The sequence below is a fragment of the Prinia subflava genome, chromosome 16 (genome assembly GCF_021018805.1).
Source record: "Prinia subflava isolate CZ2003 ecotype Zambia chromosome 16, Cam_Psub_1.2, whole genome shotgun sequence".
Classification (NCBI taxonomy): domain Eukaryota; kingdom Metazoa; phylum Chordata; class Aves; order Passeriformes; family Cisticolidae; genus Prinia; species Prinia subflava.
In genome coordinates this window covers 14,088,249-14,114,248 of record NC_086262.1, presented here as the reverse complement: position 1 = coordinate 14,114,248, position 26,000 = coordinate 14,088,249, and the positions used below count along the sequence as shown (strand labels likewise).

The 26,000-nt window shown below is 43.0% G+C and overlaps 1 long non-coding RNA gene across 1 annotated transcript in view; it reads right to left on the bottom strand.

Moving 5' to 3' along the window:
- Window positions 1–25,127, bottom strand: part of LOC134558994 (uncharacterized) — a 99,165-nt gene extending 74,038 nt beyond the window's left edge. Inside the window, exons 1-2 of the long non-coding RNA XR_010082437.1 lie at window positions 24,661–25,127; window positions 24,114–24,217 (exon numbers count right to left, since the gene is read on the bottom strand). This is a non-coding gene — a long non-coding RNA (uncharacterized LOC134558994). The remainder of the gene's footprint in view (window positions 1–24,113; window positions 24,218–24,660) is intronic.
- Window positions 25,128–26,000: the final 873 nt, after the last annotated feature.

Sequence of the window (26,000 nt, the reverse complement as noted above, 5' to 3'; positions counted from 1 at the left end):
TTTAACAACACTACAATGAAGCAGAACCAAGCCAAACCCCAAAGTCCACTTCCCTCCCTACCTGGAAATGGATGCACACACCCTTAGGAAGAGTGGTTTTCTTTGAAGGAACTGGCAGTGCACCAGAACTGTTGCCTTCTCACAAAGCTTTGCCTGTGGACAATTTCCTAATGGATTTTCAGAGCCCTCCATTAGGATTATTTTGCAGACTACATGGACAATGCTGGTAGATAAAAGAAGCTAAAGTATCTTTTCCTAGATAGTGGCATAAAGATATCAAAGAGTAGCTTTGGGATAAGGTTACAAGTTTTGTACAAAAGGAGCTGCAGAAAGAAAACCACAAGAGTGAGTGGAAAGTTTAATGTCTTAATGTAAGTGAGGAAAGCTGGAAGTGTGGGGTATTGCAGCAAATATCACTTCAGCTTTAGAACTGAGCACATGTTACAGAGAAGAAAAGAAGATCCTGGAGAGAGTGAATGTCAACACAGCTTTGGGGGTCAGGTGTTTTCCTTCTTTAATTCAGACTAATAAACTTTCAGAAGCACCAAAGCACTTCCACCACTGTTGCTCTGCTTCTTCTGCTGCACCTTCTGTAAGGAAATCTGTAACCAGTGGTGTACAAAACCAAAACCCCATCAGGGCTTAAGGAGTCCTAGAGAAACAGCAAGATGAATTCCTCTGAGCTGCTGAAGCAACTCCAGAGGAAGCCTAAATGATGAATATGTAGAGATGACAACTTGGGTAACGAGAGCAGCGACAATGGCATTATGCAAGGACTGTCATTTTCCCTGTGTTTGTACAGTGCCTACAACCAGGGGACCTGACCCAGCTGACTTCCTCTGGAAACTGCTGCAATCCAAATAACAAATAAAAATAATGGGATTAAATCTGAATACGTGATACAAGCCATCCTGCCGCAGGGCAAACACAACCCACCAGCTGCCAGAGGGGAAGGGAGGGGGGAAGAAATCTTCCCCATAGGCAGGTCATCCCATGGCTGCTGTCCCTGAGGTTCCTTGGATCCTCCTCTGAAATGTCTTGTCTTGTTCTCCTCACTGTGAGAGACAGGTTACTGAACTAGACGGACAAGCAATCTGATCCACCATGGCAATTCCTATGATCCCATAGAGAGCCTATGAATAATTCAGATTTTCTGCAAAAAATCCCCCACACTTCATGAAAGTTAACTGGTGTCTCCAAGAGAAAAGATCATATAACATCTTTACAACTAAGTCATCATCACTATTTATGTGTGTATTTGACAGTTTATGGGTGCCTCCCTGTTAAAACTAGATGTAATTAAAATTACAACTTCTCTTTAATAGATTGAGATGTCACAAAGGCCCGGCCACAAAAAGCCTTAACCAGACTCTTTGGTGGGTCAGCAATAAAAGAGAACCCTGACTTTTAGTGAACTTGCATAAAATGTTAATTATTTCAGTCTCTGTCTTAATTGGAGGATGTCCTCATCCTTGCAAAAGACACTTAGGGCCACCCCAGGCTGCAGAGGCAGCAGGGAGAATCAAAAAGGGAAGGGCTGGGAGGAAACCTCTTCAGTTGAGAGCTTTCCCTCTGGGACTGCAGTTTGATTTGGGAAAAGCCTTCTGGGAGCATCTCTGAGCCTGATCGGGGGGACTGCAGCTCTCAGGTGAGCAGTGGATTTTCCACACTCTGCAATGGACACTCCCAAGTGCCCAGCAGTGTTCCAGAGCTCTCCTGGCTTACCCTAACCACGGGCTCATTGTAAGGTCAGAGCTGCTCTCACAGACCCCTCTGCCATTTGCTTCCACACATATTCATGGGCAGGGGGAGCTGCTCAGCACCTCTTGCCCTCCTCTGTAACCTGCTGCATGACAGTTGCTCACATCAACAGGATCTTATTAAAATACCCAGAAAAATTTTTGGGGGAACGCTTTAACTCCAGATAAATCTCTCTTCTGAGAAATGAAATCTTGAAACAAGTCAAAAAGTTTGGAGCTTCTTCTAGAAAGAAACAACAGCACTGGAGCACTTCTGAAAATGCATCTCAAGGTCACACGTCTAGTTTTGGAGAACTCTGTCCAATATGTAATTTCCAGCCTCCAAAGTAAAAAAGTGATGAATATTGTCATGGTTTAATGGCAGTAGTTTGGTAAGGAGCAGCCTAAGTACCTCTTGAGAAGCAGTAAGTGAAGTATGAGAATTAACTGTAGGAAAATGCACAGGAAAATATAGAAAGATGAACATTAAGTGTTTCATGACCTTGAGGAAGGAGCACCTGCAAAGCAGGAATCTGGTCCATATAAAAGGATACCTTGTAAAGACAAATATTTGCCTATGATATACACATTTCTATGCAAACAGGATTATTTCCACATACTGACTCAATTTCTTTACGTACAAGGAGCTGAGATTTCATATAAAGTCAGAGTGTCGATGCAGAGAATAAGAAAAGCTTGTAAAGGCATTTAATGGAAAATGTCTATGCTGGAATAATGTAATTGGTCCCTGCAGAGTATTGCAGGTTACGGCAAAATGTGAGATAGTGACAAAGAAGGAGAAGGAGTGGATACATGGGAATATTCCACTTTTTCTCAAGTGCAGCAAGTCTCAGTCCAGGAAGAAGCAGGGGAAGCTGGTGCAAAGAGTTCTTGCCTCTTCTTCCAAGCAGGGAACAAACTAAAATTCTGAAATTTTAAAGGAGTACTTAACTTTCCTGCATTCAGAGGAGAGCAGGCAGGGACCTCATTGCAGGTCAGTGGGATTTTCACAGCGGCTCCAGGGGTACTGCGGGAGCTCCTGCTATGATCTTGTATCTTTGAGGGTGCACAGTAAAATAACACTTCACCCTCACTATGGCAGCCCTTCAGAGCATTTCTCTCAGCATTTCACATCATCAAGCTTTACCTCAGTGAGGCTGTTGGATATTTATTGCCATTTTCCTTCTCCAAGCCTGAAGAATCTGTCCTTCTTTCACTCAAGATATTGACTTCAGGAGAATTGAAATCAAGCTGCCCTACCCAAAGTTCCCAAATCAACATGCAAGCCCACAAGCTGCAAGAAGAAAAAATTCCTTGTAAGTGAAGGACTGCAGGAGGAGGGGAGGATGGCTGACACTCAGGGATGACCTCAGTGAGTCTGTGCCTCCCCGGGTGTGCAACACATCAGTAGCGCATATTCAAGACAGATGAGGAGCTTAGGAAGTTTAGAAACACGGATTCAGATGTGTCAGCCAGAGCGTGTAAAAACAGCTGCTTAAAAATAATGTTTGGGGCTTGCCTTTATGCAATGACAGGAGAGGAATTCAATGTCAAAGTAGCCACATGTGCTGCTTTGCTCCCCAGCACTCTGTGCTCTGATTCTTAATTCTCATGGTGCCTTCTTGAACAGCAAACCCATCCATACACATCTCTCCACACTGCCCACAATAACAGATGGATTCACTGAGCTGATGACCCTGCCATTTGGGCTGCCCTGCTTAGAACATCCTGAAAGTCCTCAGGATAAATCCAACTGACAAACTGAAACCCTAGTGTGAAAAATGCCTGTGTTATTTACAGTATTGTCCAGTCCTTCCAGCCACACAGTGCTGACGTGTTGATCTGAAACACAACCCTCAATAACCATCACACCAACCTCTGCAATTCAGGGGGTGCAGTTCAGGCAGTTCCTGATTGCAAGCTCTTTGTGGATGCATCTTCTGTTGGGGCTTTTGAGAGACTGAACATACTGTTAGCAGTTAGATAACATATCCATATCATCACCATATAAAAAATACAGCCAAAAATCTGTTCACATGGAGATTTTGCTTTAATCGTCACTTGGATGTTCCTAACCACTTTCTCTGCAGCTGAAAATAAAGTTGAACTTTCCTCTCAGCTGTTTCCCTGCCTTTGAGTGTGCACCTACTTGGGCTCCTCACTCAGCAGAGAAAAGCTGGCTCTGATGCTTGGAGGTTCCAAGAGTGGGCCTTTTTCAGGTAGAATCTTGTTAAAATCATTAATTAATCAGTTGCAGCTCAAAGTGCAGTTGGGGGACAGTGACTCTTTGGAAGCTGAAGAAGACCTTGGAGGGGTTGCTGCAGTGCAGCTACTGAAGAGCAACGTGGGCCAACAGAAAGAAAAGGCTGGTGGGGAACTCAGTCCAAAATTCATCCATAGGGATGTAAAGTGGTCTCAGGCAGACTGTTAAACTGCTAGCTAAGAAAAAAATAAATAATATATTTTGACGGTAGATTGTGTAAAGACTAAGTTACAGGTGTTCTGATCTTCCTACTTTCACAACTTGGTTCAATATTTAGCATATGCTGGTAGCATTTTTTTTTCCTAAGTCAATGGACTAAATCAACTGTTTTCTATGTAACATCACAGGCTGGAATGGAGGAGTTTGCTGCAGTATTCCAGGCTATAGACAGCTACTTTTGTCTCTTTCCCTGTTTCTTGCTTAAGAAAACAGCAAAAAGAAAGGAAGAGTGGCAAAAAAGAACTACACTAAAGGAAAAAAAAAAAGTAGATAAATGGAAAAGGAAATCTTAATAAGGTTCTTTTTTTTCTCTTTTCCTATTTTTTTGGAGGCTGCTGTATTAAATTAAAGTCATACATAGGTTTCAAAGAAAATCGTATGTCGGTGGAATGGTGAGCCCACCTGACAACGCATGCTAACAGAATTGTAAATGTAAAGGGTAATGCTTGTCACTTCCTGACAGCTCTAAATGGCCTTTTAGTTCAGTACGCAGAGCTGTCATAAAAAAACATAAAAATGCATATGCAGACAGCTGAAACTGCAATGCACATCATTATCTGCAAATGGTATAAGTATCCTGAACAAAGGGCCTTCCAGTTTAAGGACAAGCATAAGACATTTTTCTGCCTCTAGCCTTAAAACAAAGTGCTGTCAAGAAAACAAGATTCTCAGTGCCAGAACTGAGGATTTTCTGTCAATCAGGAAGGTGCTACATTTGTACATATTTTTCTGACCCCAAATATGAGAAGAGCATCCTTAACAGATGTGTATTTAACTTCTGGCAGATACATCTGTTTCTTCTGGGTTTTTTATTTTTTATATCTTTTTTTTTCTCCCCCTCAAACACTCTGCTGAGCAGAACGTTTTTGTTGTGTACTTATTAGTTCCTTCTATCCTGACTTTTCCTCCTTGCTTGTTTAAATCATGATGTGGTTTCACCATAAATGTGCCAAGATATTGGAGAACTTTAGGGGCTGATGTTAACCCAGTATACGAATCACCCAAAAAAGCTTCAAATCTGTTCAACAACCACTGTGCCAGACTGGTGATGGTTTAAAAATTTTCAAAGTTGCAGGTTCATTTCCACAAACACTCAGAAAAGCAATGAGTGCTTAGCAAAGCCAACAATGTCCCCAAGAAGAATCATCCTGTCCCTGCATCACTCCACCAGTGCTAGTGAAAATAGGAACCCAAGTGTGGTGTGAGCACAGAGGCTGCTCACTGACCACTTGAGCCAGGTCTAGGCAGCCCCCAGCACTCCTTTTCCCACATGTGGTGATGTTTCTGCTCAGGACACCTCTCCAAATAAAGGCTGGGCACTGCAGATGACCTGATATGGTTCAAGGCTCAGGAAGAAAAGCAACCTGTGGTCCACGCTGAATGCTCTGCTCTAAGGCAAACTGGTGTGAACAAGAACTCCCACCCCAAGCACTAGAATTCACCTCATGAAAGCATAAAAGAGAGCAGTTGGGATTTCTTCCTTTTTTCCTTCCTGAACCTCTCATCCAAATCTTGTCCTGATTGACGACACTCACAAGAATCCACTGCACCAAGCTATGAACACATAGTGACAGGACAAGAGGGAATGGCTTCAAACAGAAAGAGGGAGAGTTTAGATCAGATATTAGGACTGAATTCTTCCCTGTGAGGTGGTGAGGGCTGGCACAGGGTGCCCAGAGAAGCTGTGGCTGCCCCATCCCTGGAAGTGTTCAAGGACAGGTTGGATGAGGATTGTCCTGGGATAGTGGAAGGTGTCCCAGTCTGTGAGCAGGGGCTTGAAACAAGATCATCTCTAAGATTCCCTCCAGGCCAGGCCACTCCGTAATTCTGTGATTCTACTACTGAGACCTTCACTAATGGTTAACCCATCGCTTCCCAGCAAAATATTCACCAACACAGCCAGCAGAGCAACGGTGGAACACAGATAACAACCAAGTACTTGAACAACAAACCCCAATTTTCCCAGTTGCTGGACATCCAAAGATGTCCTTCTCACCTTGATCCCAGTTTCACTTGTACTCACATGCAGATACCACCACACTCATTAAATTGTATAAACCCCCTTTTTTTCTGTGGATTGCTGCCTCCACCAGATTTTCAGCTTTTCCTTGTGTTGCTTTTCCTGCTACTGTCCCAGCCCTGGGCTCAGGCAGCACTTTAGGATCTGTGCATGCAGCAAATTGAGTCTTCTGGCCCTGAACACAACCTTCAGTCCAGGATCTGGTGTGCACAACACATCTTTGATCTATTTCCTCAGTATCTTGAATTAGCCACCAAATGTCTCATTCTGGTGTTATCTGCTTGCAGTATAAACTATGGGAATATGAATCAAAGATATTTGGGGTTTAAGAACTTCTGAGATTACAGAGGCAAAATTTCTCAGTGCACAAGAAAAGTAAGGGAATAAATGTCAAATAGAAAAATTCCCTATTCATCTCATGCTTTATATTTACAAAGTGCTGTGTTTGAATCAGTAAATTTTCCAGCATGAAATTGCCCTGAACAGTTGCTTAATGGGATCTTAATTTTCCTTTAATTAATCACCTTTAGAATTTCTAGCTGTTTCTCCATTAAAATCCACATTTATCATATGTGTAATCCTCATTCCTTTCTTCCAAAATTGCCCAAAGAAACCATCAAACTCTAAGGCTGCAGCCCTAAAAATTCATTTCTTTTGTCTCTGCAGTAAGATGAGAGGGGAATACACAGTCATCTTGGAAAAACACAGGTTTTGTCTGAGATTTTAAGAGATCTAATTTCTGTCTGCCTCAGCCTTCGTGGTGCTGCTTGAGACATTTAAGACATCTAAATCTGAAGCTTGGTTCCTGTCTCAGTAACTGATTCTAATCCAAGCTCAAGAAAAATTACATCTTAATACTCACTCAACAGTCTTGCTTCTAAAGCTGCCTCTACAGATGCCTAAATAACTGAAAACAACTCTGCAGCACATCCTCCCCAGAGTCTCAGCTTGCACATGTGCCTTAAAAAAAGAAAATGGAAAAAAAAAACCCCTTGCAGACTATGTGCAAAAGCCCCATCTGGTGATGCCCAACACAACAGTATGTTTGCACCTAATTACAGTACACTTAAAAAATACACTGTGCATTATTGACACAAAAACACAGGGATATACCTCTGTCTGCTATTCAATGCTCCTGGACAGAAGGAAAACATTTCCAAGCCCAGTGGAGTCAGCTGATGAGCCAGATCTCCTACAGGGGTGGGAGAGGAAGGGGAAATAAAAGGGAAATCTGAAGTAAGTTTTGGGGTGGAGACTGGCACATTTGTGAGTTAGATGCACAACACACCAGTTTTTCTCTGCCATAAAACAAGAGCATCATTGACCTCCCTGCATGCCTGGCCTCAGGACACGTGTCCTTTTTGGTGGATGTCTCCTCCAGCCCTTCTCTTTGAGCACAGCTTTTGTACTGCCATGTTTTAACAGAGACACTGTTGACTGCAGCAGTGAGAATCCAGGACCAGCAGCTGAGCTACAGCAGCCAAAATACCCCGGTGTTTTACCCACAGTGATATTGAGCTGGATTTGAACACACATCTTCCAGACAAAAGCTTCCATATCCCATTACCATGACCTGTGCCAGCCGGGCCTCCCTCTCAATCTGTTCCCTTTAAATTTACAAGGAAGGAAATAACAAGAAAGAAGGACACTCTTTTATTACATTTTTTCAAATAAAATGTCTGTGCTTTCCCTGGATGGTACCAGCCCGATTTATACAAGGTGAATTTGACCTTCAAGAGGCAGAACATCTGGGAATGACAATTAAAGCCATCTGCACCCAAGGCAAGCAGGTTGCTCACTATCCACTCTGTTCTGTCGCCTTCAGAACATAGAGGAGGGGGGGTAATCTCAAGACAGTCATCCCTTTTTTATTGACTGTCTCCTGTGCTTTCAGAGATGTGAAAACACACGGAGCTGACTGCACTCCTTCCCAGGGAGGCTCACTGAGGATGCCATGAAAACCCCAGCAGTGCTGAAGATTTGTGATTTGGGTTCTGTGGGGATGATATCAGACAGACCCAGATTTTGTCTCATCATTATTCTGACCTCTCTATATCTCAGCAGTGGAAACTTGGCTTCTCTGAAATGGGCTCTCGTCTCTCCTCTGTGTGGCTGAGTGGCTCATGCATTTTGTACTGGCCATCCAAGGGGTCAGTACCACTCCAAGAGGAGTCAAAGGAAAGGTCACTGAGCCCTCTGCTCCAGGAGGTGATGATTTAAACTCCAGCTCTGTTTAAGAAGACTGAAGATGTTGAAGATATTATGAAACACTGTAAAAATCCAAGCCACCATTCTCTGTAGGAATTTAGGGCAACTAAATTCATAAATCTTCTAATGGTTGCTGCAATAGGGTAGCTTATAACTCCCTATAACTCATTTTTGAGAGTCTGCTGTTAAATCAGGTACTGTTGAGGACCATCATGCTGATTATCACTGTCTTCCCCTGTGCTCTTCTGATCCCTGGTACCACCTGATTGCCTAAAGTTTCATACTTTGCTTCATACTTTAGGGCACGAGGATTTTGTTAGTGGGGCGGGATTTTGGTGTTTGGCTGGAGATGCTGGAACAGTGCAGGTAACAGAAGAAATGAAGGCACTACCTGTGTCCTGCAGATACCTGCACAGAAGGATCACGCTCACTTTTGGACAGGCAGTTAATGACTCATTTGGATAACCAGATCTGTGTGTAATTTCAAAAGCAGAGGGAAAATACAGAAACAGAAGATGGGAAAAAACCCAACTCACTCAGAATTTGATTTATTTTTTTTTTCTGTGGCATTTGGAATGCTATTATTTTCATTTTCTCTTTGTATATTTTTTCTCCAATCCATTTAAGAGCTCCCTGTGTGCCACCTATCGGTCTGACCCATGCTCAGCCCTTCTCCAGACAAAAACAGTGGTGGGAGAGTCATGCAGGGCCAGAGAAGGGGAGGTGAGAGGCCAGAGACCCATGCAGAAAACAAGAAAAGGGAAAGGAACTGGATTTTTCTAGGCAGGTTCAAGCCAACTGCAGCCCCAAAGGCCATCACACCCTCTGCCTCAAACTACGGGTGTGACTCAGATAAACCAGCAACACAAAATTACACCAGCAGAAAGACATTTCAGAAAATATTCTGCACCATGGATGACATATTCAAGTATGATGCCTTTGGAGATTTAACCCTGCTTCCTTTGAGTGAGAAACCAGACACTTGGAGAATTAACCGAGATTATATTGACAGGCCTTGGTTCCACAACAATTCCCTTTGTATGTGCCCCATAAACATCTTTCTTTCCAGTGTCAGTCATACGTTCCTTTTCTACCACAATAATTCTTTGCTAAGATCCCATTCCCATAATAGAAAAAGGGAGAAAAAAATTGAGTGACACCTCAAACAATATTTGATAGTCTAACAACAATTTCTAACTTCAAAGACTATCTACATAAAAGTTGAAGACTTTTGCTACAAAACCCAAACCATTGGGAAATCATTTTCCATCTGACATCAATTCCCCAGCCACTAGAATGAAGGCTTTAACTAAAAGTATAACTTTTACTTGAGGTTCTTTAACATTTTAATCTATGCTGTGAGAAAGGATGTACAGACAGGTTATATTGTGCCAGGATCCAAGGATGGGGTGTAAGAGGGAGAACCCCACAAAGCAAAGAGGGCTGGCCTTTGTGGCCAGCTGGAAACCACACTCAGACTGAGCTACAGAGGCTGAACTGGCCAGGGAATATTTGATTATCCCCAAATCTTTGTGCACAAAGAACCACAAGAGGTGCAACCAAGAACACTTCTAACCCCCAAATTATTGTCCTGAATCATTACAGCAAATCGCTCCTAATGTACTGAACCACTGGAGGAATCAATGGAAGCAGGACTTCCAGTCGTGTATTTGAGACTCAGTGCTAGCAAACAAAGATCTGTGAGGTTTGATGGGGCATTTTCCTTTCCCATAAACACTGCCTAAACCCCTCCTGGTCTTCTGTAACAGTCCTCTCTTTTTTATTATTTTTTTTAAGCCCTGCTTTCATTTCCAGCTGAAGAGAAGATTGCATGTCTAAGACATCAAGTTGTGACCTTGCAGTGAATTAAATGGGTGAGCATGTTAAAAGGCTTGTAAATGTATCTGGACCTTTTTTTTCCTCACCATCTGTTTCATACTTGATATCTTGATAGATAGTTCAGCTTATTACCCACCACTAACGTCATCTCTCTGCTGAAGCCTTGTTATTTGAAATATGGGGTCTCTCCTTTGTGTAGCAGTGACTAAGAACATCGGAACCCACTTAGATTTGTTTTAAATGTATTAAATTGGTAACATGCAGTGTTGCTGCATACCAGTTTCTAAGTTACATAGTAAAAGTTTGAACGCTTTAACCAATTTAATGTACGAACCAGGCACTCTGCATGGCTGAGAGCAGTCAGGTTTTCCAGTGAAACCTTTGCCTGGTAGTTCACATTGTGCAGAGGTATGCAGATGCTTTTGCCAGGAGAAAGTGAAATAATTGATGCAGCTGAAAATGACCTTGATCTAAAAGTCATTACCTCATTCCCTGAAATATCTGAAAATACAATGACAGAAGCAAGGGCCTGAGTGACTACTGTGACTTTTACTTAGTCCTGAGTACCAGTGTGACATGGGTACATGCCAACAATAAATCATTTTCCTGGAACACACAACAGTAAGAAGTTGGGGGTCATGTTTTCAAGCTGGCTTTTTTGCTTTTTCTTTTTGTCTCTGTTGGTTGTGTCTCTGCAGACTTTACATGACGTCTTCCTGTCTGCCTACATCTATTTTATAGATTAATGGTACCTGTAACTGCTCATCTGAAAGGTAAAATGATGGCAAGGGTGATGAAACCACATGCTCCATGACATAGGAGGGTGACTCATGGGGTCAGGAATGAATTCCTGCCTTTCACCACTGGCAGAGCCTTATTTTGCTGCCAAAGCAGTGCATGAGGTGAGCAGTGTGACCACACACACCTGGAGATGCACAGGACTCCACAAGGTCCAGCAGCTTCAGCAGCTTCCCAGGGAAAAGGGCAGATCTCCCCAGGCTGCCACAGGGCTGATTCTGGAACTATTTTCATTTAATTTCATGTGAACAGCATCTCCAGCAGTGGCAGCAGGACCTCACCAAAGAACCAGAGGTTCTGTTTCTCAAACCAAACACACTCCAGGTCTTCCAGCTCAAACAGAGATCTGAGACTTACTCACAGATCTGGATTTACTCACAGAGTTCATTCTAGAATCCAATTTTCGAATCAATTCTTCATTGTTTAAATCAATGCTGCTGATATAATGCATCAGAAAATCTATCCCCTTGATGGAGGATTTTTAAAAGCTGTATTTTACGGCTGTGTCATCGCCAGGCATTTGTGGATTTAAAACATTTGTGAAATAGGATTTTCTGGTAAAATCTTGTGTGGTCCATTAGACATATAATACACAGCAGAGGAAATACTCGATTATGCTTACACACTTATTTGTGTTTCTCGTAATATTCCAAATAAGCAGAGCTTTGCCACGTGGTTCTCAGCTCCTGAGATGGCTTCTGAAGTTTGCAGTTTTGCTGTTCTGCCTCACAGTGGACAAGTTACCTGTGAGTGTATTAGCATTAGCTCAGAGCCAGTCCCTGCAGATATTTTGTATTTTTCAGTGATATTCCTATTAAATCAAATTTCCCAGAAACTCCATTCAAGTGCCTTAAGCACACTGCATGTAGGCATGGCTTTGCAGCATTCCCATCTGAATATTTTTTCCTTGTATACAAAGCACATGTGGAATCTGTAAGCCTAGCAAACAGGATCATTAACAGAAAAATTAATTACGCTCACAGAAATTGTGTGAATTTGCACTATTAGTTCTACTGGAACTCAGCACAGTGCCTACAGAATTGGACACTTCTCTTGAAATCTCAGTGTGGGAATCCAACACCGAGCTGGCAGCACCAGAAGTGTCATTTTTCTAAGGATATGTATAAAAATGAGGCTGCCCACAGTACGGGTATGAAGTGATGGATACACCCCTGTTCTCTGCTGCATTACAAAGCACAGCTCCTCACCAAAAAAACATTCCACAGGGCATCAACTGCAACATGTACAGCTTAATATAAAACACCTTGTAAGAGATAAGATAAAAAAAAAAAATAACATTAACACTAAAAGATATAAATAGCTCCATTTCAGTGAAGAGAGGCTCCTGACATTCCTCCCAAGCTGACCAAGCCATTGACTCATGGATTGGCCATTCCTTATGGGCAAAGGAGTTTGCACCCATTTGAATCAAAGTTCAGAATTTTAACCTGCCTGATGAGTTGAATGGCACAAAGAGCCTGTGCCTTGAAGGCTGGGAATAAAAATAAAAACTTAGCTCATCTCATGCAGTTTCATAGGACAGCAAGGAATTGGAAGTGGTTAATAAATCCATCAAACAGCCAGTGCAGCACAAAATTCAAACCTCCAGGACCAAAAATCCAGAATCTTAGCACAGCATAGGCAAGGAACAGGAGACAGCCCAGACTACTGGAAATATTCTACACAGGACACCAGCTTTTATTGCCATTTACATAAATTCAAATCTATTTAACATTATCCAGGATTAAATGTATATCACACTTTCTTTAGACAGCATATTCCACTCAAAGAACTTTATCAGAACATTAACAAAACACTTTTTTCTCAACATCCCTCATAGAGAAACACACGGAAGAACAGAGAGGAAAGCATACAGCAATTTAGAACAAGAAACAAATACAAATAATGTAGTCTCTGGAAATTGTAGGCATGAAAGAAGGAAAGAAGATTCCAACTTTCAAAGTACTATTCATTCTAACACAATCACTGGCAAAAGTGGGAAAATATTAATTTCTACATTCTCAAAATAAAAATATGACTTTAAAATAATGTTCTGGTTGCTTTTTTTCTTGCAGTTTTCCCCATAGAATGACAAATGTAAGAAAATCTCCTATCCACACCAAAATAATGTTTGGCTGAGCTCTATTTTTGGTGCAAATATTTCTCTGTTGAGACAGCTCACTCATCTCCTCATAGGAGTCTTGGAAGCATTTTCTGGCTTTGCTACACTTCCACTGTGTCAGTAAATCACATAACATGCACACCACAAATTAACATCTGAAAAATTGGGAAAGTCATTCCCATTTAAAAAATTTGTTGTGAAGCTGAGTTTAACCACTAATTATTCTGTTTCAAGTTACTGGAATTAAAGATGTTTACAGCTACACATGAGCTTTGTAATCAGTAGTAGCTCAGAACTACACACGAGTAATGATCTCAAGCAGTTGAGTCCAATCTGAGCTAAGTGAAGTGAGTGCAGCAGGGAGAAAGTTCCAGCAGATTCCCATGGGAATGAAAACTTAAGAAAGGAAATCCAAATCCTCATTTGCCCTCACTCCATAACAAACCCCACCCAGGTTCCACCTCTGCCAAAGCACGCCCTGCCTGTATCGTGCAACCATCCAGTAAAAGATTATACCACAACTCTGACAAGGCAAACACAGACAGAAGTTAGAAATTATTATTGGAATTACCTGGATTTACTGACACTGATGGGTTTAAATCCTCGGGGGATAGGTTGTATCATTAGCAGAGAAGGTGAGGAAGATAAAACAGAGGCAATTACTCAGTACTTCATAATAAGCTGAACTACAATTCCCTGAAGCATCTGTGTTTGCCTGGCACCACTCGCAGGTCAGTGCTTGAGATGGAAGATGTGCACGTATCTGCTTCTGCTCTCCTTGGAAAATTCTGCATTCCTGGGATGTGTGGAAGGAAGCAGTCACTGGCCACCCCTGACACCAGTGCTGCTGGTGCTGAGAGTCCCCAGGCATGAGGTCAGGGTGGTCATTGCACTCCCACCGAGTCTCATTCAGCAGTGGGAAATCCACCCAGAGCCCCTCTGTTACCTCCAAGTGAGTTCAGTTTCCTGATGTGAACAGAAAACCAGTCAGGAGAAGTCATTAGAGATCTAAAATATGTAATTGATCTCAGAGACTTGCCACTATGTTTAACAAACAGGGATAAACTTATCTTTCTGTGAGCAATTTAGGGCAGGGATTGTGCTGAGGTCCTCTGAATTGTCTTCTTGGAGAGCTTTTTTCCACAGAGATAAGTCTCCTGACAGGTACCATAACCTGGGATCTTCTTCAGGAAAAAGAAAATAATAATAAAAGAAACCTAAATTTACTTAATCTTCATGCTCATGACCCTGGGGTATGTGTGGAACAGGGTGGGTTGAGGGGCAGCCTTGTGATGACTGCAGGGTCCTGACTGAGCCCAGCTGTCATAATCTTCAAGGAGGGAAAAAAAGGCTTTTTCCCTTTTGTGCCCAGACATGTGCAGGTCCTGGCATCTCCGCAGGCTCACGATAGAAGACCTATCTTATTCATGCTGCAAAAGATCTGGAACCTGACACTTCTCTTGGGCACTCAGTCCTAACAGGCAGGATTTGCCTCTGACACTCTCCTTTCAAGACAAGTGTCAGCAGGTGATGAACTCTGTATTCTTTCACTCCTGCAGCTTCAGAGCCTGGATCTCGGTTTCTGCAGAATTTATGAATGGTAAATGTCAAGTCCTTTGTTTTTTTCAGAGCTGTAGCTCTGGTGTCAGGAAAATAGAGGGAAGATGAACAATACTCTTCTTTCCTCCATCCTTTATTTTGCAAATTCTTACACAGGAGAAATAGAGCCCTATTTATTAATGTAAAGTAAGCACAAATAAATAATTTCCAACATCTCATTGTGGCATCCTCCTGGCTTTGTCTGCTGAGCTGGGTGCATTGGTGCACCTGATAGCTGCATGTGTGATATTGTAGCCACACACTTTTCAGGGCTTAATGGCATTAGGTAACTATTGTTAAGTTTTACTATGATTTTAGTAATTTGGTTAATTAGTTCCAGCTCATGAGGCAAAGGTGTCATAATGGCACTTTGCAGGATGTTCATTAGGTGAGCAGATTGCTTTTTCAGGTCAGGGCATCTCTGGCAAGGGCTCTCTGGTCACTGCATAAGGATTATGGCAATGGAAAGAATGATGAAAATTGGACTCTAAGCCTGCCCTCTCAGTGAACTAAGAGCTCGCACTGGTCTAACAAGACTGGACAAAGCTGAGATTTAGAACAGTCTTGGCTAAAGCAAAGCAAATTATTGTGATTGAATTGTTTAGCCCTTGTGCCCATTTCTGAATCATTCACATCTTGTTCTGCAGAGTGGCCCTTATAACAACTTAATGCAAAGATATTTCAACCAGAGTGACCTGTGAACCATCTCCTTTGTCAGCTCTGCCTTTGATTACCCCTCACACAGTCCCAGTTAAGAGCACTCACTGCAAACACACACCTACTGCTCAATTATTTCAATATCCAGGGCGAAACCCAAACCAGATCATCACAGGATTTCAACAGAGCAGAAGTACAGGCATGTGTGATTCTGGATCACCTCATTACTGAACTTGGACTGTACAGATTTTTCCTTGCCTACTGAATTTCTCACACTGAATGACAGCACAGGAGCACCCAGAGTGCCAGAGCCACATCTCACACCTCTCTGGGGGTCTCCTGTAGACTGGCCAGGGCAAAGGCCAGCCCAAAACCCCAAACCTCTTCTCTCCTCACTCCACAACCTCCTCTGTTCCCTCAGCAGCTGCAACACCCCAAAACACCCCATCTGCATGGAAGAACAAGAAAGGAACAGAAATATGATCAGATGACTTATTCTTCTGAAGCAGCAATTCTATTGGCACATCTACTGCTGCCCTAAGAATCTGTCATGTGGTTTAAAAAGAAGTTGCTCACAAAATTACTGAGAGGCTGAAGACCTCATAACTGATCACAGCCACCATAGCTCGTGCCCTTTCCTCATGACAATCAGACTCCACTGTCCCTGGATCAGGGCTCCATGATGATAGAAACAAAATCCCTTTTCCAAGCTCTCCTGAAGGGCCCCTCCTCACACAGAGTGATTCCTCAGGAAGCTCTGTACCTACTACCCACATGCTAGTACCAGCTTAGGTTTCATTATGACTAATGTCATTATAGTGGATTCCAAATGAATTATTCATGATTGGCTCCTTCTTTTAATGCCTTTGGCATTTGACATGTTTTCCACATTGCCTACAAAATGTCTGTGGTAGGAAAATGCTCATAGGTGTCCTTGGCAGCTGGAGGATGAAAATGTAACTGTTGTGCTTTATATCCAATGAGGGAAGCTCAACATTTATTTTCAGGAGAGAAAGTCTTTTGCTCCCCACAACTGGTCTGCAAAAAGTCAATACAAAATACTCTGGATGGAGGCTGATACACCTATCTGGATTTTTCAAGGGAGGTTGATGGTGTTGCTTCGAAATAAAAGCAAATACCATCTTTATTACTCTACATCACAAGTACTGCCAGAGAAAATGTCTGAGAAAATCAGAAAAATTCAGAAAATTCAATACTCCTTGAAGTTACTTCCTTCCTCTGTACCTGAGACTGAGATTTCTAAAGCAAGGGAAAGGGTCCCATAATGCCTCATCTTTCTTCAACTCAGGATTAAGTTTTCTGAGTGAGGAAACCCTTGGAGGGAGATGTGCTGTTGAAGTTAGTGGGACCTGAATTTAGTTGGAACCTGAAGCCACAGCACAGCCACCAGAGCAGAGGCAGTGAGGAACTTTGCCAGGCTGCCACCATCTACTCCTGCTGTCAGCATAGATAACCACGTTTTTCCATTTGTGGTTCTCACACACTGCAGTTGGAGGCTTTTCCCAAGCAAATAAATATTTCTAGCCTGATATACAACATCATCCAGTTTTGTCTCCCCAAAGAGTTGTGCTTAAAGGAACTAAGCTCAATGTACTTGGCAATTAGAGACTCACAGATTTCTTATATGTCTAAAATAAGATACTTTAGACTCTCCACACCTGAAAAATATATATATCTTTGTGTCTAACATGAATTAAACCCCTTGTTCCTCTCTCTGTGCTCCAGGATGTGTCATCTTGTGCTCCCCAGGGGACGCAGGCACAATACTGCAAAGGTTGGAGCAGGTCATGCCAAAGGTCCATCCAACATCCTGTCTTTGGAAATGGATAGTAATTGGCATTTGAGAGAAAGCTTGTAAGAAGTGATGCAAGTATGAAATTCTCAATATCTTCTCCATTTCAAGCAATTTGTGGTTTAAGGACTTCCTGAGCCGTAGCCTACATCTGCGTCATCTCATTTAATGGCCCTTCAGAGACCTTTGCTTCCACTCACTTGCTTGGTTGCTTCTCGAGCTGCAGATATCAACAACATCCTGTGGCAACGGGCTCCACAATTTAATTATGCATTGTGAGAAAAAGTAGATTCTGTTTGTTTACAGCCTCTTGCACAATGGTTTCATTTGGCACAGCTTAGAGTTATGAGAAATGGCTTATAACCATTTCCAACAATCATTTTTCCATATTACTGCTTATTTTAGATGGGCAGTGGATAGACAATACTGGAAAGAACTGAAATTGCAAATTACAAACAAATGTGCAAAGATTAAACCCAGAGGAGGGAACTTACTTTGCATATATATAAATATATGAACAAACTCTTAATATTTTCATACACATTTCTTAGAGCTGTATAAATGTGAGAAAATACTAATCACTTTTTTTTTCCTGTAATGTTATCTTAGGCACACACAGAAAAAGTTGCTCCAGTCTTCGATACTATTTTCATTGAAACAAATGTCCTTATAATACAAGACATTTATATTGTACGAGCTGCAGTATTGGAAATCATGCTAATTAAAGTGGAGTTTCCTTCCTAACAGTTAAAGCTTTCTCAGTTGCTTTCCTAACCAAACACCATACTGAAGTGTTCATACTATTCCCTTGCTGTGAGTATCATGGTAATGTTATCTAAATAAAAATGAACAGTGAAACAGTTTTTAAGAGAGACCCACTGTATGATTACTAGCTGTTGGTGCTTGACGTAAAATATCTGACTTACAAAAGCACTTTGGCATGTTTTTGGACAAGCCTTATCAATAGCTGTAATGAGAAATGGCTAACAAAGGACTTTCTGTACAAACAGCAAATGAGATGCTTGCAGACAGAAGGGAATTTATTCTGAAGGGAAAGAATGAAGCCCAGTGTTCTCATTCACTGGCCCTTCACCTAAAGTTGTTTTATTGTTGTTCGTGTGTGTCTTAAGTACCATGAGGAACAGCATATGCTATTACAAGGATGTCCTGTTTCATCTGACTTTTGTTCCACATAACCAAGCACCATTGTCATTATCAGATGGCAAAAGTAAACCAGAGATAAAACCCTGGCATTCATTTTCTGAAATAGTCTCCAGAAAAACCAACTTGCCACATCAGTCAGAACTGGAGGCACAGAATTATCAGGGCATGTTTAGTTCCCAAAACAATAACTCCAGTAAATGAATACACCAGTATAAATTATTTCTTCACTTAATTGCAACAAATACAAGGATCTGGTTTTCACTTTTTAAAAGGCGTGCATTAGATAAGGTTAGAAAAAGAAGTTGGGACTGATGTCAGGGCTGGAGCAGCAATCACTGGGGGTGAGAGATTCTTTATCTAGAGTGAGCCTCAGCTCCACTCAGTGGAAGGGCTGCTTGTGCCAGGCATGAGACTCCCCTGGGGCTCCTGTGCCCCTGCCCACAGCACAGCCAAGCACAGGTCCCCAGAAATTCACATCACATCTCAAGGAAACACAGAAGAAACAAGTAATTCACTGTTTTGATTCAAAGTGGATCAACAGCCACTGACAGATTCCCATATTCTCCACCTGGCACTAAGGATCTGCTTTAGTGGCGTAAAAAATGTTCCTGCATTGGTCATTAAAGACAGAGCTGAGCCTTGCTCCAGCTCTCTCCTCAGTGGCACTGGAAAAGTTTTCCTGTTTTAGTGCAGGGAACCTCATGCAAACCCTGCCCTCTCTCAGCCACTAAATGATCTCAGTGCTCTGCACAGAGGCAGTTGCAGGAAGAAATGAATGGTACTGTAACATTATTGAGCTGCTTCTCACTTTCATTTCTGTGGGAAAAAGAAATAAGCAAGAGCCAGCAAAGACCCTGCTAAATCCACCCTCAAAGAGAGATGTGAAACCAATTAGCAGGCTGGCCCAGCACCCCAGCATTGCTGTCTACACCACGAAATGTTATAAAACAAAACAGAACACAAAAGAAAAAAGAAGGAAAAAAAATCAAATCAATAAAGAACAGGCCATGCCGAACAATAAGCCTGCAGGTGCTTGCAAGGTGCAAATCCAATATGAATAGTGGCACTTTTAGAAAACCAGCTTTGACCGAGATGAAACCGAGCAGAACAGAAATGCAGAAGCAAGTGAGGATACATTTTCAAAATATGTCAGGATTTATTCTGTTCCTAAAAGAACCAGACAGTTAATCCACCCTGTTGGCAGGTGCATGATAGTAGGTGATTCCTTGCAACAACCTCTATAACTATTCTCATTACATTATTCTCCAGATGGGGATAGCAGTAAAGGGGGCAGAGGCAGAGGAAGGAGCTGGAGGCACCATTTGCTTTGCTTGCAGTGTAACTCATCATGCAAAAACAAAGGGCCACTCAAACGGGATTTCTTGAGTGGGGATGACACAAAGCAGCAGCTCCAGTGTCTCCATAGACACCAACACCTGCAGTGCAGCTTTGGGAATCACAGGTACCTCATTTTGGGGAGGGGGGAGCTGATGGCAGCCTTTGCTGCATTTGAGAAATGATTGAATCAGTTTGGAAATGATGTGGCCTGGCTTAAGGATGGAGGGTGCATTTCTAAAAGAATTTATAATTAGAAGCTCAAAGTGTTGTTGTCTTCTAAAGAATACACCCTCCTTTCCCCCCCAAATTCAGTTTTCTCCAGTAGTTTCTAAGAAAAATATAAAAGCAGGTTTTATGGATTAAAATATTTCATTTTTGTTTCAATCAGTTTCCAGTTAGGTCCCACAGAATGCTAAGAAATTTAAGAGAGAAATTGAAAGAAATTTTGTTTCAAATTAAGAAAATGTCTTGTGTATGTCAATAAGTCAATTTTAACCTTGCTGAAATTCCTCCACCCTGTTTTACCCTGAAAACAAAGTTATCTCATTTCCAGAAGGTTCAGCAGCACTGAAGACACATCAACAGCTGGTGGAATATGGTTTCTTCCACATTTCTCTGGCCAGTTCTCATCATCCATAGCAGGATGAGCTGGTCACATCTGCTGACCTCTTAAAGCAGTGTGGCTGCTGTGAGTAATTCTGCGTTTTCCCACACTGTCAATAATTCCTACAAAGCATCACCATCCCAAAGCCGATTGTTACCCCCTACCAACCTGGGACAGAGAAGTATAGAATAAGGCTGTTTTGTGTCCTCAAATAATGGGGAAAAACACTATTGCTATGCTAAACAGAAAAAAAATAATAATAAAAAAATAAAGCCATCTTCCACACTGACCCTGCAGAACACACTTTGTGCTGCTTGTTCCCAAGTACCGGATCCCTGGGGACTGGAAAATTCATCCTTATTTATTTATTTAAATTAAAAATCTTAGCCACGACCTTAGAGGTGTGTGTTTATTATCAGCTCCAATGCACTTGTCACAGCCTTGGCTGGAAGGGAAGCCAGGGGAGGATTTAAAAATAATAATAATAATCTAAGAAATTTCTCCATTTCAAATGTCATTGGGTTTTTGGTGGGATTTTTTTGTTTCTAATTAGAAAATGGTTTGCCTTTCAGATTCCAGAGCTTTTGGATTAGTGGTTTTCAGCATGATGTCATTTTCCTGTCTATATGACCACAGCACAGCCTTGCTTCAAGTGTTTGGTAACAACAGAAAAAATAACCGTGGAAACCTGTATGTAATTCTGTAGGATCTGAATAGTGCCACACCATTACCAGGCAGTTCAGGAGCAGGAGGGCAGGACCTCCACAAGGAGAGTGTCTATTCCCTCTTATCCTTTCCAGAGAGTCTTGGCCCAAAAAGAAAACCCACAAGGCCCTGCTCAGCAGCTCACATAGATACCTGCCCCAACTACCCATTATGTGCACGTGTGAAGTGAAGGAAGCTTATCTTTAAAACAAAACAGGTAGAAACAGAATTAGTGGGCCAGATTGATTCCACTTATAGCTACATTATATTATTCTAGAGCTGAATTCCATCCATGTGTGAATTGCAATTCTTCAGAGACAAAGTGTGGGCAGTTTCTGGTTTGCCATCTCCCCTTCCCCCCAAACGCACTTCTGCTCCTCTTGCAGAGCCAACAAGACCACAGGTATGTGATATCCATGTCAGAATTAGCATGGCTAGTGTTTCTGGTAACCTTAACAATAGATTTAAATTTATTCAAGGCAGTTTTTATTCATGTTATTTAAGGAACCTTCTCAGGTCTCAGAATCTCACCTAAGAGGGTGAAGAACAAACAGGGAGGAGGAAACGTGTTAGTGAAAAGATAACTTGGCTCAACAGCAAGATAGAAGCTGGTCAGTCCTTTTGTAAACTGCATTTAGACAACATGAATTTGGTTTTTCCAAGGGTTTGAGTGTTTTTGTACATCTCAGTATTGATGGATTTTCTGCTTCTGTCAGCAACTGGCTGAAGAGCAGTGGTTTTGGAGATGCTTGGGTTTTTTATGGATATATTTCAAATAAGCTGGTCAGGTAGCCTTGTGCCTTTGAATTCTCCTCTGCCATGTGTGCTCAATAAAAATCCAGCCCTGGTTGTCTCTGCCTATCCTGAGCAGGGGACTTTGGAGTATCAAGGTCTTCTCTGGCCTGTTCAGAGCTGCACGGAAAGAGACACCTGGGGAGGGGCTCAGATGCTGAGCGTGGTTTGGGGATTGACAGCTCATCTCCCTCAGCTCCTCTGAGCAGCACTCCATGGACACCAGGTGAGAAAAGTGGCAGGCAGGGCCACCAGAAACACAAAACCACCCTGTTCTGTCCCCCTTCCCACAAACCAAGGCTCACACACTCCATGCAGGACAGTCCAGCTGGCCCTCCAAGAGCACCCCAAAAACCCACCTTGCTGACCCTCCCTCAAGTCTCCATGCCAAACCCATTCATACTGAAATGATAATGGCTGACAGGAATCAGTTTAGTTTGGCTAAAGAGGAGGCATCCTAAAGAAAAAATATGGTTTTGGAGGCCCACCCAAAAATGCAAAGGCTGGACTCTGTCTGAGAGCAGAACTTGGCCTCCTGTCTCCACTCCCACAAAAAATTCTTGTAAAAGTTATGCTCTTTGGGCTGTTTTTTTAATTTTTCCCTGCATTAAAAACTGAGTGAATTTAGTGCTTATAAAACCAAGAGGCTGATAGCAACTGGCTAAAACCAGATGTTAGGGAGACTGGAGCATATCAAGCAAACAGATCGTGCACACATAAGTGTTCAGAAATATGGAGCTGCATTACTTATTCCCAGTCAGATTATCAAACAGATTGATTTCTGAGTATACAGACATGATGCCCAAACCTTAGGACTTGGGAAGAAAGGGAAGAGGGGGATTGTAAGGATGCCTGTAGGTATCCACATCTATAGATTCAGAAAGAAGATATATTTTCCCTCTCCTCCATCATTTGCAGCTCTGTCCTTCCCTGCTGCCCCACCCAGCAGTGCACAGCAGGGACAGATGTAATGCTCAGCCACATCTCCAACCCAGCAAGGTGCTCAGCCTTTGGAGAATGAATGTCCCAGCGTGGGGACACGATGATTTCCCAGGACACCCAGCCCCACATTCTCCAGATGTGGAGCCAGATGGGCTCCCTTAGCCACCAGCACTCGGGCTGCACACAAATCCAAACACTTTTAGCAAGACTCATACCAGAAACACGTGCCTGAAGTGCCAGCATTCCTTTCAACAAGGCACGGAAGGTAACTGGTGCAATCTGCCAGTAAACCCCATGGAAACACAAGCCCGTGGAGCTGGCTCCCTTAAGGGATTTGAGCTGTTAGTTTTAATGGCTTGAGCGGGAGGGTTTTTTCAACCCAAAACTGGATCAGTTTTATTGACTTAGAGTGAAATGTTTCCGTTTATAGCTTGAGATTTCTGCTAAAAGATTTAAACTACCTTAAAGGCTCCTCCTCTGCTCCCACATCCCCAGCTCGGCTCGATGCATCCCTAGGTGACTTTATTCAAACATCAAGGCCTCCAAAAGCTCAGTTTTGGCCTTTCATGCTCCCCCTGGTACCATCTCCTTCCCTGCTGCACAAGTTTCCAGAGCATTTAGCTACCAGCAGGCACTTGCACTGCTCTGGTGCTAATGAAGCTCTTCCTGAGCCTTTTTCCACCACAGCCTCGCTCCAGCTGCTCTCTGCTGACCATCAACAGCATAAGAGCCAACACAGCCTCAACTCAGCTTCTTCTGTAGATCAAAGCTTTTACCTTGCATTTCCATTCCAAGGCTTTGAGGCCAGAAGGCGCCATCACATCCCTCACTCAGGATTTTGCACTCCACAGAGCCTTTACCACCCCAAGGTTTGTCACCAGCAGTGCCACATCCACCGCCCCTGCGCTGGACAGCAACAGGAGGGACAGCAATGCCTTAAGCCCCAGCCAGGGCAGAGGTCCAGTGGGTGAGATCTCCCTCCTTAGGGGATCCTGCCCTGTCAACCACACTGCATCCCTAAGGACATCAACCCACTTCCTCCAGGAGAGAATCCCTTCCCAACAGCATCAAGCAATCACTGCAGTCCATGTGGGATCTCAGCTTCTGCTGCTGCTCTGTAGCAGCAGTAACAGACCAGCAGACACCCTCCCTGAGGGCTGTCCCTCCCTCTGGAGCACCCTTGGGACCATCAGTGCTCATCACTCTCTCCAGCCCACGACCACACAGCACAAGGACTTTTGCTGCTCAATGCGATTTTGCCTGGGTGCAGTTGGGCACACACAGCTCTCACCTTATTTATCTGCTTCCAGACTGCAGAGAGACAGAGATCTTTATGTTCTTTAGTCATCTGTGCAGCACAAGCTGGGATCACAGGTTGCCATTATGAGGAAGAGCCTGGGAAGAGAGGAGACGGGAAGTTAACAGAAACATTGATGGCTGTGGTGGCGGCTGCAATTTTAATCCAGTGACTCAAGCTTGGCAAACAGAAAAGCTGCAGTGTATTAAACTGTGAAGAGTTTACAAGAGCTGAACATCTAAAATATAGCTCTGAGAAATTACTCCTTAAAGCAGGCAAGCAAGAGCATCATGAACAGAACCAGGAGAATATTGTTTTCACAGGAAACACTCCGTGGGTGTGTTATAAGCTCTGTTCTTTGGCCTGTCACCACATAATTTCTGCACTTCTTGTATTTCTCTCTTTTCTCATACTCAAGCACTGTCCTGTGATACAGCAGAAGTGCATTTACAGCTAAAATTACAAAAGTGGTCCATTATGTTTTCTAAGGTAGTAAAAAGGCTGCAGTTTGTCACAGCTGTCTGAAGCCCCAAACACCTACAACTGGCAGAGCTGTGATCCCCTTTCTTTTCCCCTGGCCCAGGCTAAATCCGTGTGTGTGCATGCAGATTAAAGTTATGTACAAACAGATCTTTTAGTGTTCTCTCTGGAAAACAAAACAAAACAAAACAACAACCATACAAATAAAAAGAAAGGGAAAAAAATGGTGCATTGGTGAAGCAAGAGGTCAGAGCATTCCTAAGCACTTATTTCAGAACAGCTCTGCTTCGGCTGCTGCTTCTTGGCTTCCCACAGTGGCCACACCAGCTCTCCTGTCTCACAGGGCAGGGGGAGTGTGGTGAGTCATCTCCAGGGGGCTCTTTCCAGAGGGAAAAGTCTCAGCATGTCCAGCAGGAAAGTTGCAGAAGGATGGGAGAGGAGCAGCAGATCCTCAGGGCACAGCCAAGATGAGAAGCCCAGGAAGACCCAGCTCTGTGTTGTTCCAAATCAGCCTTTTCCCTTGGAGGCCTCCCAAATTCAGCATGCAGACACACCATCCCCTTACCTCTCCTTCAGCTTCCCCAGGCAAGGAGGAATTTAGGGACAACAGGTAGGGATAATCTACAGGCAGCACTCATGCTACTTCTAAACAGAAACAAAGTTCCATCACCAAGGAAACCACATCCCTTCTGCTCTTCCCAAAACTTTTATAAGCTCAGGGGTCCCAGCAAGAAAGCCCAGGCCAGGCCCTACTTCAGTTAATTATGCTAATTTTGTTTTCCCCATGTTAGATGTGTTGAGGAGTGCTCAGCTGTGGAACATCTTCAGCAATGGGGAGGTTCACCCAGGGTGTTACTGGGTTGTTTCTTTCTCACCAGAAACCACCAAGCAAAAGAGTCTGGAGGGAATTTTGTATGGAGCAAAGGTCCTATGGATTTTTGGAAGCTCCATCTAGTTTACACTGGGGTCACAACTCTCCCCTTCACAAATGGTTGCAGAAGACTCAGGTTATGGTCGAATGAGGCTTCCACAGCTCAGATGTCAGAATCCCTGTCTCAAAACTGGATGGAAGAAGGCAGATTTCAGATCACCCACTCAGTGGGGTTGGGTTCAGCTGCAGGACACGTGGGAGAGCAAATGACTTTCTGTAGGATCCTTTCAGCCTAAGGTGCAGCCCCACTTCTGCACGTGAGGCTCCTGTGCCAACCTTTAAAGACAGGCAGGGACCTGCATGGGAGGACAGAATTTCAATTTACTCACTGCAAATGCTGGACTCTGAGAAGGTCTGGTTTGAGGCTTGAATATCAGTGTGAGTGGTATTAAATCATCCACATCAGTCTAATTAGCACCTACCCTACAAGGGAAGACAAAGCAGTTTTATGTTTTTAACTCAGGGTAAAG